General features: G+C 43.2%; 1 protein-coding gene across 3 annotated transcripts in view; it reads left to right on the top strand.

Moving 5' to 3' along the window:
* Nrg2 (neuregulin 2) overlaps positions 1-14,584 on the top strand; it is a 187,706-nt gene that overhangs the window by 105,892 nt on the left and 67,230 nt on the right. The window lies entirely within an intron of this gene.

Here is a 14,584-nt window from a genome sequence, read left to right as displayed (position 1 = left end):
GACCCAGATAACCCTGTTGGTTCTTTGAATAATGTCTGGTAACCACCATTCTCTGTATGACTTCTTGTCACTGCAGAAAGCAATCCATGGCCTTCTTATCTGCTTTAGCCCAGGCTCCCTTTCCATCAGGATTCACCCATGAACTATCATTCCCTGAACCCGTGCTTGGTAGCCCACCTGGCCTTTGTATTCCCCCGGTGGGTTTTCCCCAGTCATGTTTGTTAAGTGAGGTCGTGAGCAGGGATGGCAGCAGACAGTGAGTATCTGGGAGTCAGTGACGCATGTACTTTATCATCAGAAGCAGAATTGTGTTCTGCAGAGTGGAACACAATTTCCTGCCAGGAGAGGAAACACAAACCAAAGGCAACCTGCCTGAAAGTTTGAACTGAACTCTGTTCCTTTTCTGACTCTGAGACTTGGAAGAGTTTGGTTCTCTTTGTTGAATCATTTTCCAAGCATACCCTACCCATGGCTAAAACAGATAAAATATGAACTATCTGTTTGCAGAGATTCGTCAGGACCCATGTTGCTTCCAGTGACTGTGGACTTGATCACCTTCTTGCTGCCTAGCCAAGTCCTTTGGTTTACTTTAACATCTGCAGAATGGAAGTGAAATCCTCTATTTTTAACTTGCTTAACTTTCTTACCCCAGGGCAAGTATTAGACAGAAAATTAGTAGAAAGATAGTAGTTCTCAACTGGACTGCTTCTTAGCTTTGGTCTGAGGGGGAGCAAACAGTCCTGACTCAGAGTAGGGGACACTTAGGAAAAAGGGATATTGCCATATAACACTCTAATTCTGGTTTGTCCCCCAAATAAACATGCTAAATTATTGGTTCAGAAGCCTTTTCTGAAGCTGAAGGGAATGCCTTACTTTAAGAATGTTGAAATGGCTCACATTAAGTACAATTAGGAATTCATCAGGGGACGCTATCCAACTTAGTGATTTTCTTCCTTTTTTCCAAAGATAGAGTCAGAATTGATTGAAATAACAAGATGACTATTCTCACCGCATAGCAGTTAATGGGAGAGTTGATATGTGGGAAACTTTCATGGTACCAGGCCCCAGGCGAAGGTAGGACTGTTGGAGAAGTCCTTGCAAAGTTATAGCATCCAATCTTTTTTATTTTAAAGACAGGGTCTCACAATGTTGCCTGAGCTATATTCCATCTTTTGACCAATGGTAAAGCCATATTGTAGTTAAAATTTTTTAACAAGAGGAAAAAAATAGCTTCCTGGGATACTGAAGTGGCACCCATGTGGAAGTGTGGCGTCTCTGCTTGGCAGATATTTCTGTACAATTGTAACCCTATAACTTCCTTCTGAGGAACTTATAGCCTACACCTGATCTTCTCTAAGAATCAGGAATTATATTTTCATTATCCAACAAGCACTATGAATACCACTATGTTATGTGCTGGGAGTCCAAAGAGAAATGAAGAACATCTCTATAAGTTAAAGATTACGGTCTAGTTAGGGCAATGAGATCATCATTAATCATTAATCATCATAGTAGGTATGACATATTTAATGAAGACTTCGTTGGAGGAAAGCAACATCTGATTCTGCTTTTTTAGGGATGGGTATGTTTAAAATAGCAGATATGCCATTTCTAAACCTATACACTCTTAAAGAAAGGGTCTAGGTATCATAGTAAGCAATATTGGGAAGTAGTGTCTGGGAACCAAGTGACTGGAGAACAAGCTTGTGAAGTAGAACCATGACACGATATAGATGCCTTGAGTGGCAGGTCAGGGGATTTGGACACTATTGGAGAGTTGAGGCAGAGCTTAACAAGATTTTTGAGCAGAAGTGTGATAAGATAAAAGCTGTTTGGGAGGATTATTCCAGCAAATCTCCTTCTGAATAGAGAGCCAGAATGAAGGAGTACCCTAGGAGGCCTGATCGTGAGGTTAGAGATGACAGTGAATGGAGAGGAAAAGGCAGTTGCATTAGACAAGCATTGTGCAGACAGAATTAGCCAGACACTGCCAGTGACCGAATGTGATTCCACACTGCAAGTCAAAGACAACTCTTACTAATTTACAGCTCAGGTGAAGAAAATGCTGAGGCAAATCATAGAAATCAGAAAGTCAAAGTCAGAGAAGCAGGCTCAGAGAGAAGACAAGTTCCATTTGTAGCACCTGTGCGTCATCTTCCCATTGAGAACACAAGACTGATCATCAGGAAAGGTCAGGGTTGGAGACACACTTGGGCTTTCCTAAGAGAGAGGGTGGTTGTTCTTGGGGAGTTGGAAGTCTTCAAGGGAAGAGTGAAATAAGGGGCCATGCTTAGCCCAGAGAAGGGCTCATACGCTTATGGAAGGGAGAAGTAAATGGATGGATGAATGAGCCAAGGGCAGAATCCTAAGAAGTACTTAACTGTACAGAGCCGTCATCAGTGAAGGAGAGAGAGAAGCAGCTGTCAGAAAGAAGGAAGAACAAGGAGGAAAGTAGACCTGGCAGAAGATGCTAAGCAAGGGTATTATTTCAAGGAGATGGTCCATGATGTTCACTGCTGCAGGAAAATGGAAAGAAAATGTGGTATATACATAATAGAATATTACTCAGGCATAAATAAGAATTATTTGATGACATTTGCTGGTAAATGGATGCATCTGGAGACTGTCATACTGAGTGAAATAAGCCAATACCCCCCAAAAAACAAAGTCGAATGTTTTCTTTGATATGTGGAAGCTAACCCACAATAATGGGGGATGGGGGATTAGACAAAGGGGAATGAAAGGAAGGGAAGGGGGATAGGAAAAGGAAAGACAGTGGAATGAATAACTTTCCTATGTATATATGAATACACCACGGTCAATCTTGCCATCATATACATCCACCAGAAATTCATTCAAAAAAATAACCATGGGGAAATGACAGGAAGATCCATAGAGGGAAGGGATCAGCAGGTGGAGAAAGAAAGGAGAAGGAGAGGTACTGGGGTCTGAATTAGAATAAGATATAGTCCATGCTTGTATAATATGTCAAAATGTATTGTACTGTCATGTAAATAAAATTTAAAAAGAAAATGGAAATCCTCAAGAAGCAAGTCAAATAGCTGGCTCATTGCTCTGAATGGGGGTCACCAGTGATGGGACCCAGTCATTCATGTTCATGTGCATTCATGTTCATTGTAATCTTTCCTACTTTGTCATTGTGGTCATAAGAGTATTGGTCAGAAAGGGCTGATAACAGGGGAGTTCCTTTTTGTCTCTTACCTTTTGTCAGTGGTTGGGACTGAAAGGTATGTAATGGGGTGATAGTTCAGGTTCAAGGACTAGGATGAGGGTTCAGGTTTCCCAAGACAAAGGGGCTTTCCCTGGGGTAAGGGAAAGTGTAAGTGTTTTTAGTCAGCTTTTTTGCTGCTGCAACTTAAATACCCAACCAGAACAACTGTAGAGGAGGAAAAGTTTATTTAAGGGCTCCTGGTTTCAGAGTTCTCAGTCCATAGATAGCCATAGATAACCAGCTCCATTCCCCAGGGGCTCCAGGTGAGGCTGAATATCATGGTGGAAGAGTATGGCAGAGGGAAGCAGCTCACATGATGATCAGGAAGTAGAGAGAGAGAGAGACACCTTCCACTCTCCAGATACAAAATACATACCCCATAGCCATGCCCCTAATGAACCACTTCCTCTGGCCACACCCCACCTGCTTCCATTACTACTCAGTTAATTCCACTGGGGATCAATTCATTGATTAGGTTAAGGCTATAGCCCGATCATTTCTCCCTTAACCCTCTTGCATTGCCTCACATGTGAGCTTTTGGGTGATACCACATCCAAACCATAACAAATAGGAACATAGTACCCATCTCTGTAGGACCACATCTTGGCCTTCAGAGAGAGAATAAACAAAGCTTTGAGCTGCTGGCTATGCCATCCAAGGCCAATGAAATAATTCTAGGAGTTTCTTTTAGGAATGGGATAAAGGGGCAACAGACCAGAGGGTGCTCAAAACTTGTCCTCCAGGTTTCATCAAACTTCCTTTTATAATTTTCACTTTTCCAACTGTCTAGTATATTCTTTGAGGAGCTGTCCCACAACTTCTGAACAGTGAAGTGGAGGGCTTTGGAAATAGGAGGGAGATTAAAAGTGGGGACGAAGGAGGGAGGGAGAGGGAAAGTAACTGCCTGGAACTCACTGCAGTGAAGGTTCCAAATAGGATGGGGTGATTAGGACAGGGGTGAGGCATCTGGGCCCACAGCGGGCCAAGAATAACCACAGCAGGGAGCGGAGAGGAGGGAGAGACTTCTGCTCCCACTCACACACGCTCCCGGCATGGTCTCCCAGAGAGGCAGCTGTGACCCTTGCCAGGTACCACATCCTTTTATTAGGTTCTTCTTGGCCTCTTAGAAGAGGACTCTTTGAGAATCTTGACTCTGCAGAAGAATTGGAGGTTGGGTACGGTAGCAACATCTCACCAATGTGATCCAGGTAGTAAGTAGGTGGTTGGCTCGAGACTCGGACTTCCCGCCTTCAGGAGCTAGGCAGGTTTCTTCCTTCCGTGGTCACAGAGGGTGCTGTGTTCAACTGCTTGGCCGGTTGGAATGTGCTTAGAAGCTGAGTTTAGGTGATCCTCCTCATCTCTGGGGCCCATCACACTCACTTTGGAATGGAAAGTGAATTGAAAGAAATGGGTCAGACTTCTCAAAGGAGAGGGTGTGTCTGTCCTGTCCCTGGAGAGGTCCAGAGAACATTCATAGATCACCTTTGGACTAGAGACAGTCTGTTCTGAGCCTGGAGCCTGCAGCTGATACACTGAAGTTGGGAAGTAGTTTCCTGCCCAGAGCTAACTGCCCAGACGCCCTGCTCACTCCTGCTCTGCAGTGCTCTGCAAGTCAAGCCTGTGTCACCTGGCCTGGCTTACTGTGAGGCCAGGATCCAGGCCACTGAGTCACAGCACCATCACTTGCTACATGGTAAGAATCAGGACAGCGTGGCCACAGTGGCAGTCCGTACGGCCTTCTGTAACTGAACGTGCCTGTCATGCATTTGCAGCTCCCTGCAGGAGGCTCGGTCACCTACACTTCCTGCCCTGCTGCCCATGTAGCCTCATCTTCCCCGGTTGGCACCCTCACGGTGCTCAGAATGTGCAGAGTCAAATGCTAGATGCAGGGAGCCAAGATGCCCACACCCTTGCCATAGTGACTCTGGCAGAGTGCTCAGAGTATACGTGGCATGGCCTGTTACCTCTTGGGGACTTAAACAAAAAAGAAATATGCTGTGGATAGTAAAGAGTCTCCTGTCCTCTCTTCCTGTATCAGGAAGGATCTCACCACACCCTGTTACCATGTTAAGGGGCAGTGGGACAACCCAGAAGCTGCTCTCCTGCATCCATGGATGGGCTTCTGGGAGGACCCCATGGAGTGGGTAGAGGGGTAGGTCTGGTGGGCTGTGCTGGCCAGCTGTTGAGGGAAGATGGACCAGAGGAAGGGCCTGCCATCTTCCCTCAAGCTTTCTCCCTGAAGAGGTGCTATAGCAGACCTCGGGAGCCTGCGTTGCAGCCCTGCCAACACCTCTGCTAGCTCAGCTGGACCTCTGGCGATTTGGTTAGGCTCGGGGCCTCTGCTTTTCCCCACTCTCAGTTGGCTCAAGGGCCTGGATTTTCCTGCTCTAACATCCCCCTATTCCAGGAGGGTAGGCTACCTGCAGAGTAGCAAAAGCTCCTCTGGCCACTTAACTGCAAATTTCCCTGCCTGCCACCCTCAGCGTGGACACATTCAGTGTGTGCTCTTGGGGACTGTTAGTGCTTTGAGGAGTGTCATCTCAGTTTCCACAGTGGGGAACCCCTTGAGAATGAAGCCAGGTCCCCCCAGACCCGGTCACTGACGCCTTCTCGCCGCCTACGGAAGGGCTGAGTGAGGGGGGCCCTGCAGTCACCGGGCAGGTTCTTCAGCGCAGCATCACTTTGAAGACAGACACTCAGCCACGGGAACTCCTACCTTGGCACCGACTGGTAGTCAGGATCTTGCTCTTGACCAGGAAAACAAGAAAGAAAAAAACCGACAGACTCTGCCGACCCCACTTCAGCCCAGTACCTTTGTTGGCCTCACATCTTCCTTGACCTTGGAGCTACCCCTGTCCCACCCCTCCATGGCCTCCCCAGGCACTGTCCCATCTGGACAGGCCCTACTGTCCTGAGACTGGGCAGGAACCTCTTCTCAAGAGCCTGACACCAGGACATTCTCATTCTTCTACCTTGACCCCGCCCCCAAAATGTGTTAGCAACCTGATGCCTTGTGTTCCGCACAGGGACAGGTTCCAAGTGAGCAATGGTGTTTGTCCCAGAAGCAGCAGTGAAGAGACCTCAGTGAGGCCCTGGAAAGGGAGGTGGCCCCGGGAGCCTGTGCCAGGCCTCGTCGGGCCAGGGAAGCCATACAGAAAGATTCTTTCTGGAGGAAAAAAGAGATTAGCAGAGGCTCCCCAAAGAAGACAAGGAAAGAGAAAACAGGAATGTTTCCTTTAAAAGGGAGCAAGAACAGATGGAGAGAGGGTTTATATTAATGAAATCTCCGGATATTAAGGATGAAATGAATGCCAGGGAAGGTTATTATCATTTCATTAGAACACAAAGGAAGAAACAAACACGTTATTATGTGAAACCAAGAAGTTATGAACAAGGGAATCCAGCAGGGAAGTTATTAGCTGGGTTAATTAAAACAGAACAAGCCGGTTGAGTAATTCCGTCTGTAGAACACAACAAGGAAGGCATAATTCATTGCCCTTAAGAAAAATACTCTGGGTTTTTTCTTTTTCTCGTTTACCAGAAATTCCGCACTTTTGATATTATCTTACAAACCAAAAAGATTTATTCTTGTCAGAACCTAATTGATTTAGCACCAATATGTTTTGTTAAAGAGAGATCAATTCTGATCAGAAGAGATGGAAATCCACCAGAGGTTCCTGAGCCTAGATGGCCAGGTCACTCCTTATCCAAGATTGGGACCCCTCAAAGGTCCCTTTAGCTCCCAGCCGGCAGGTAACCCGAACGGGCGTGAGGCCTCACCCATCCTTCCTAGTGACCCTGGGAACGACGGGACCCAGCCAGGTTTGCTTGCCACCTTCTTTTCCCTGAAGCTGGGGACTCCTTGGCACAACACATGCTCCCTGGAGCTATCACTGCCAGTCTTTCCAGATAGCTCTGTTGGCAACCAGCACAAGCAGCAAATGACCAACAGGACTGGTATCGCAGCACTAAGTCATCTGGTCCTGGGGGCCTGGGATCTTCGTTTGGGTAGAGCTGATGTATCTGAGTTGTTTCTCCCTTCAGGGAGCCAAGAAGGTCCAGTCCCCAGTGGGGCCAAATGGACCCCATCAGCCCTCAGGGTTTTGCTAGTCTCCTGTCCGTCATGCCTTATGAATAACGATAGGGGCTCTGGGTTTGGCTGAGACCTCCAAGGTTGATCTGCAAAGACTGTTTCTCAAGTTAAGGTACCAGAGAGCCAGAGCTCCTGGAGTTCTTTGGTCTTAGAGCACAGGTATAGGACAAGAGAGCTGGAAGGGGACTTGCTGAAGGTTTAGTCTGAACTTGTGCACTAGAGGAAGAGAGAGGAAGAGTCTGAGACACACCTGGAACCACAGAGCTAATTAGTGGCTGAGTCGAACTGGAACCAAGGTTCCACCGCAGGTCCTGATAACCTGCTTCCGCCAGGCTGTCATCGTGCTCGGTCCCTTTCAGGGCTATCAACGACAGGCATGCCGAGAAGACTTCTGGAGCACACAAGATACATTTAATAAGAATTAGAATGTGTGGCACAAACACTGCTTCATAATTGTCAATTGATTCTTTTAATTAAGAACTTTACTTTTAGGGTACAGCGCATTCCAATTAGGATTCCATTCTTGTGGAGTTACACTGGTCATGTATTAATTTATGAGCAAAGGAAAGTTATGTTCAATTCATTCTACTATCTTTCCTATTCCTGTCCCCCTTCCCTTCCCTTCATTCCCCTTTGTCTACTCCTGTGAAACTTTTATTTTTCCCCTTCCTTCCTTCCTTTGTTGTGGTTAGCATTCATGTATCAGAGAGAACATTTGGCCTTTGGTTTTGGGGGACTGGCTTATTTCATTTAGCATGATATTTTCCAGTTCCATCCATTTGCCTGCAAATGCCATAATTTCATTCTTCTTTATGGCTGAGTAATATGCTATTATGTATATATACTACATTTTCTGTATCCATTCATCTGCTGAAGGGCATCTAGGTTGTTGTACTCCATGTATGTATATATCAAAATACATCTAAAAACAACAAATCAAAAAAGAAAAAGAAAAAAATGACAACATTGGGTGGGAGGTAGGGAGGGGAAGTGGGATATGCTGGGGAGTGATACTGGTCAAATTATATTGTAATATCGTGTGCATGTACAAATATGTAACACTGAATCCCATAAATATGTACACTTATAATGCACCAATAAAAATGTGAAAAAATTACTTTTTGATTCACAGGGGAAAAATGGGCAGAAAGTAAGAGAATTCCCATATACTCCCATCCTTTAACATCCACAACCTCCCCCATGACCAGCATTCCCCACAACAGTGGCACATTTGGGATAATTGATGAACCTACATTGCCACATCATTGTCACCCAAAGTCCTCACATTAGGGTTCACTTTTGATGTGCATTCTACAGGTTTGGGCCAATGCTTAATGACATGTATTCACCACTATGATGTCCTACAGAACAGTTTCACCATCTTAAAATTCTTCTAAGCTCTTCCTATTCATCCCTTCCTTGGCAACTTTTGATCGTTTTTACTCTCCAAAGTTTTGCCTTTTCCAGAATGTAATGTAATATCTAATATAACATAATATATACAGAATGGGAACATAAATCACATGACGCACCCACTTCAGATTGGCTTCTTTCGCTTCATTTAAGTGTCCTCCATGTCTTCTCGTGTCTTGATTGCTTATTTCTTTTTTAGTGCTGAATGACATTCCATTGTTTGGATGAACCAGTTTATTTATCCCTCCACCTACTAAAGGACATCGCAATGACTTTCAAGTTTTGCAGTGATGTATAAAGCTGTTATAAATATCTGCATGCAGGCTTTTCTATGGATATAAGTTTTCAACTCGTTTGGATAAGTAATTAGAAAAGGAATGCAACTGATGAATATCTGGTGAGAGTGTGTTTTGTTTTATAAGAAACTGCCAAATTGTCTAACAAAGTGACTGTACTATTCTTCATTTCTACCAGCAAGGAATGAGAGTTCCTATTGATCCACATTCTTGCCAGCCTTAGATGTTGTCAGTATTTTGGACATTGGCCATTCTATAGTTCTATATTGGTAATGATACCTCATTGTTTTTTTTTTTAATTTGCAATTCCCTAGTGATATAGCATATGAAACATCTTTTCATATGCTTCTTTGCCACGTGTATATCTTCTTTGTTGAGGTGTCTCTTCAGGTCTTTTGCCCATTTTTAAGTGAGTTGTTCTTTATCTCATTGTTGGGCTTTCAGAGTTTTTTGTATATTTTGGATAACAGTCCTTTATCAGATGTATTTTACAGTTGTTTTCCTCCAGTCTGCAGCTTATCTTTTCATTCTCTTGATATTATCAAAGGATGATAACAGAAGTTTTTAATTTCAATGAAGTCCAGCTTATCAGTTATTTCTTTTATAGATCATGTTTTGGTATTGCATCTAGAAAGTCATCACCAAACCGAAGGTCATCTAGATTTTCTTCTATGTTATCTTCAAGTAGTTTTATAATTTTGAATTTTACATTTAGGTCTATGATCCTTTGAAAGTTATTTTTGTGCAGGTGATAAAGTCTGTGTCTAGATTTAGTGTTTTTGTTCTAACACCATTTGCAGAAAAAATTATCTTTGCTCCATTGTATTGCCTTTGCTCTTTTGTCAAAGGTCAGTTGACTCTATTTACATGGGTCTATTTCTGGCCTCTCCATTTCATCCTGTTGACCTATTGGCCTATTCTTTCACCAGTACCACACTGTCTTAATTATTGTAGCTTTTTGGTAAGTCTTAAAGAAGCTGTTTTCTAGAGCATTCATTTTTTTTGTTATGAACTGAACCTAAACAAGTTTACAGGAAGGAAATTTATGGGGCACCAAACAGGCAAATATTTACTACCCTCCATAGTCTTTCTGGTTTTGGTTAAGAACTTTTCCCGACTGTCTCTTGTGTGGTCTCTGCCTTGTTCAATGGCTGTGTTTTATTTGCACTCTTCATATGTTGACATAGTCAACATATTTGTCACCGAAATGGTTACCTAATTCTGCATGGTGTACATTGATTGTTTCTCTTTTGGAGCCCTGTGTTGGTGTTCTAATTCAATTTTGCTTTCCAAAATATTTGTGTGCCAATAATGTCCAAGAGATCACATCTCTTGTCTGTCATTCTGGCAGTTGTGAGTTCCTTGAGGCAGGGACTGTCTTCAACATCCCCATCCCTAGTTCACTTGTGCTAGATGCTCAGCCCTGCTCAGTTCAATCAATCCATCAGAAAGCCAGACATTTAGCCATGTAACTCATCCCTGCCACCTCCACCCTGATACAAAAGAAACCCATAAGTGCTAAGATGCAGGAAGAGAGGGGACAAGAAACCTTCTCCGGATGCTTGATCAATCTAACGTTGCACCTCCTCTTGTCACCTCCCACAGCCCCTCCTCCCTCCTGAATATCATTTAATTATGGGGACTCGGGGAGCCTTGAAGATCATGATCATTTTCCCAAGTAGCTAATGCACACACACTAAACATAGGACCAGGTCCCTGGCAGGTGCTTTTTGATTTTCGTGACACAGGGCCTTCTGAAACCTCGGCGGTTGTAGTGGGGAGAGTGGGTAACCCTACACTTGCCATTTCCCTGACTTTGAATGTAAGCTCAGAATTCATGGACAGCATTGCCTGCTTCGTCAGAAACCTGACCCTACTCCTGTGCCTTTGGGAGGGTAATCATTTCTGCATATGCCAACTTACCTACTTCCATAGGCAGGCATAGCTAGATCTGAGCCAAGCTTCTATGTGAAAATTCCAAAAGATATTAGAGAGTGATTATTTGCCTTATGAAACAGTTGAATAAGGTTTTCCTCCAAGTAACACAGTCCCATCACTGATTCAAGTATGATCCAGTGACCAACTTTTCAGAGCAATGATCTGTGACACCCCCTGCAACCCTCTCCACTGGCCATCTTCCACCTTTTGGAAATTTTTACCCTTCTAGATGTTTGCTACTAGCCGACCCCACTTTCTTCTCAGAAGATTCTCCTCCTACCTTTCTCCTCACCCACTATTTTGCTTCTCCCTTGCTACTCCACTGGTGGTTTCTTCCTGGCCTCTAAATACAGGCATCTCTCCATGAGTTTCTGCCTTTGTCTGCCTACACTTTCTCCCTGGAAATGTGCCCTCCCCCTTAAATGATGGCTTTAATAGTCAGTGACTCCTCAATCCTATGGTCAACCCCAACCTCTAGCGCTGACTCCAGTGCTGCGTTTTCAGATCTCTGCTAGACATGTCCTACTGGCAACCCAAATCCAACCATAAGCAGCTTTCAACTTCCGTCAGTGCTCTCGTGACTGATATTTCAGGGGGTTTGTCTGGGCTGCTTACTAACCACATCTTGGGCCCTCAGTTTCCTCATCTGTTAATTAAGATGGTTATGTCCTCTCTATCTCACTAAGAGAACTGAATGGAACAAGATATGTGAAAGCTGTTTTAAGCTGTAAAAGTGTACACAAAGAATAGGTGTAATCATTGCATTATCATCTCTGGCTTTTTATGGGCCACTATATCCACTTTATCACCTCTCATTTCCGTCTTCCCTGTGTCTCTCATCCATCATCTTATCCCAGTTCTTGAAGTCACCATCAGAACCGAAGCCCTTTCACCCACGGCCTAGCCTCATTCTGTATTCTCTAGCTCAGGGGTTCCCATACTGCCATCCACATAAAAATTAATAGAAGGAAATTACTTTTTATTGTAATTGTAGTCTCTTTTACAAAGGTTCTAGGACAACTAAATATCTAAATGTAAAAGAGTACCTCACACCATATACAAAAATTCACTCCATGTGGATCAAAGACCTGAAAGTAAGAGCTTAAAATATAAAACTTTTAGGAGAAAAATAGCAGTAAATCTTCCTGTCCTTGGATTAGGTAATGATTTCTAAGGTATGATATTATAAGAACAAGCAACAAACGAACAACTATTTAAATTGGAATTCATTAAAATTAAAAATGTTCGTCCTTCAAAGGTTACCACTGAAACAGTGAAAGACAATTCAGATTGGGAGAAAATTTTTGCAATTGTATATGTATCTGATAAGTGACTTGTATCTGTAACAGATAAAGAACTCTTACAACTCAAAGAAAGATAAAAGATATAATTAAAATGGTTACATTAAATTAACCAAATTATGCTGTGTTCATGTATGATTCCCACCATTATGGATAATTATAATGCACCAATAAAAATTTTTAAAAACAAATAGATAAAATAGGCACACATAATTTTTGCTTATTATATCTCAATAAATCTGGAAGAGAAAATAGGCCAAGGATCTGAAGAGAGATTTCTCCAAAGAAGAGATACAAATGCTGATAGATACCAAAAAATGATGTCCAACATTATTATTCATCAGGGAAATACAAACCAAAACCACAATAAGGCTGGGCACAGTGGTACACACCTGTAATCCCAGTGGCTGGGGAGGCTGAGGCAGGAGGACCATGAGTTCAAAGTCAGCCTCAGCAACTTAGGCAATTCAGTGATACCCTGTCTCTAGATAAAATATAAAAAAGCGCTAGGGATGTGGCTCAGTGATAAAGCGCCCCTAGGTTCACACCCCAGTACAAATAATAATAATAATAATAATAATAATGTAATAATCCAAAAACTGTTTAATTGTATGGACTCTTTATTTGGGTGATTTGAATGATATGTGAATTCTATTACAAGGTATCCACTAGGATAGCTAGAATCAAAAAGTCAAATAATAACAAAGGAAGGATTCAGAGCAACCAGAACCCTCGTAAACTGCTGGTGGGAATGTAAGAAGGTGTAGCCACTTTGGAAAACAGACTGGCAGTGTCCCCAAACATGATTAAACATGGGGCTACCATATGACCCAGCAATCCCACTTCCAAGCGGAATCACAGGTATTATTTTTGACCATGAAAACATATGTCCACACAAAAACATGTACATAAATGTTTATAGAAGCACTGTTTATAAGAACCAAGAAGTAAATATAATTCAAATGTCCATAAATTGATGAATATATAAATGATATGTGGTATATCCATTCAATGGAATACTATTCAGCCTTAAAGAGGAATGAAATAGTGATATATGCTACAAGGTGGATGAACCTGGAAGATATTATACTAAGTGAACGAAGTCAGTCACAAAAAGAAAATCATATGTTGCCTAGTTCTAATTATATAAGATGTCTGGTTTAGGCAAATCTGTGGAGGCCTCAAGTTGATCAGTAGTTGCCTAGGGGTTTGGGAGAGAAATGCTAAAGTATACAACACTCTTTTAGAGGTGATGAAGATGTTCTAAGATTTATTGGAGTGATGGTTGCACAATTCTATGAATAGAATAAAACTCAATTTAATTGTATACTTTAAGTGGGTCATTTGTATGGCATGTGAATTATGTCTCAATTAACTTTAAAATGCAGTTATAAGAGGAAAAATCATGATAGGGATGTTATAGAAAGTTTTAGCTGAACTTGGGATGTAACTCAGTGGTAAATCACTTGCCTATCATGCACCAAGCCCTGGGTTCAATCCCCGACACCAAAAAAAAGTTTTAAATGCTAAGCTCAGTAATGAGGACTGGATTCTCTAGGGACACTTTTCTCAAAGGGTGTTTCATATACTCTCTATATCAGAATCGTAACAAACATCACCTCCTGATATAGTTCAGCATGTTCTGAAGGGGATCGGTATTTTGCATTTGTAGAAAGCACCCCAGTGAGGCTATAGCAGGTGCTGAGCCCATTTTGAAAACTGTGCTGGTAACTCCTGCTGCCTCCAGGCTCCTCCTGCTCCACTCTGCCTGCACTTTACTGCCAGATGCGCCTCCACAGGGGAGCTTGGATTGGGCCACCTCCCTGCTCAGAACCCTTCAGTGGGTCCTCTTTCCTCAGCATGAGCTTCAAGCACTCTGCACATTATCTCCCATGACTCCTTACACGTGTCTTTTAAGTCCATCAAACTGGAATCTGCCTCATTCTCAATCTCCCCTGTGGGTTCCCACTCTGATCCTCACCACACTGTCCCACATTCCAGGAAAGCATCCCCTGCACCCCCCCCCACCTCATCTTTTGAAATACAAATGTTGCCACAATCTTTTCCTTTTAATAAGCTCATCATCTGGAATTCACTGATAGCCTTTCCTCATCCTTTAAGCTACATGATTCTGTGGCTGGCAAATTGGACAATACTGAGAGTTGCTAGGAAAGCTTGCCTGTGGGTGAGGCAGCTTAGCCCAGCGCCTGGTTCTGACTGGGTGATGCTTATTCAGGGCCTTGGGTGCACAGGATGTGGTGTGGTGATGCTAGTGCCAGCATGGCAGGAACCAAGTTCTGGTGGCAGTCTT

This window comes from Sciurus carolinensis, chromosome 6 (genome assembly GCF_902686445.1).
Source record: "Sciurus carolinensis chromosome 6, mSciCar1.2, whole genome shotgun sequence".
NCBI lineage: Eukaryota > Metazoa > Chordata > Mammalia > Rodentia > Sciuridae > Sciurus > Sciurus carolinensis.
Note: the sequence above shows the minus strand (reverse complement) of the source record. Positions and strands in the feature narration are given on the sequence as shown.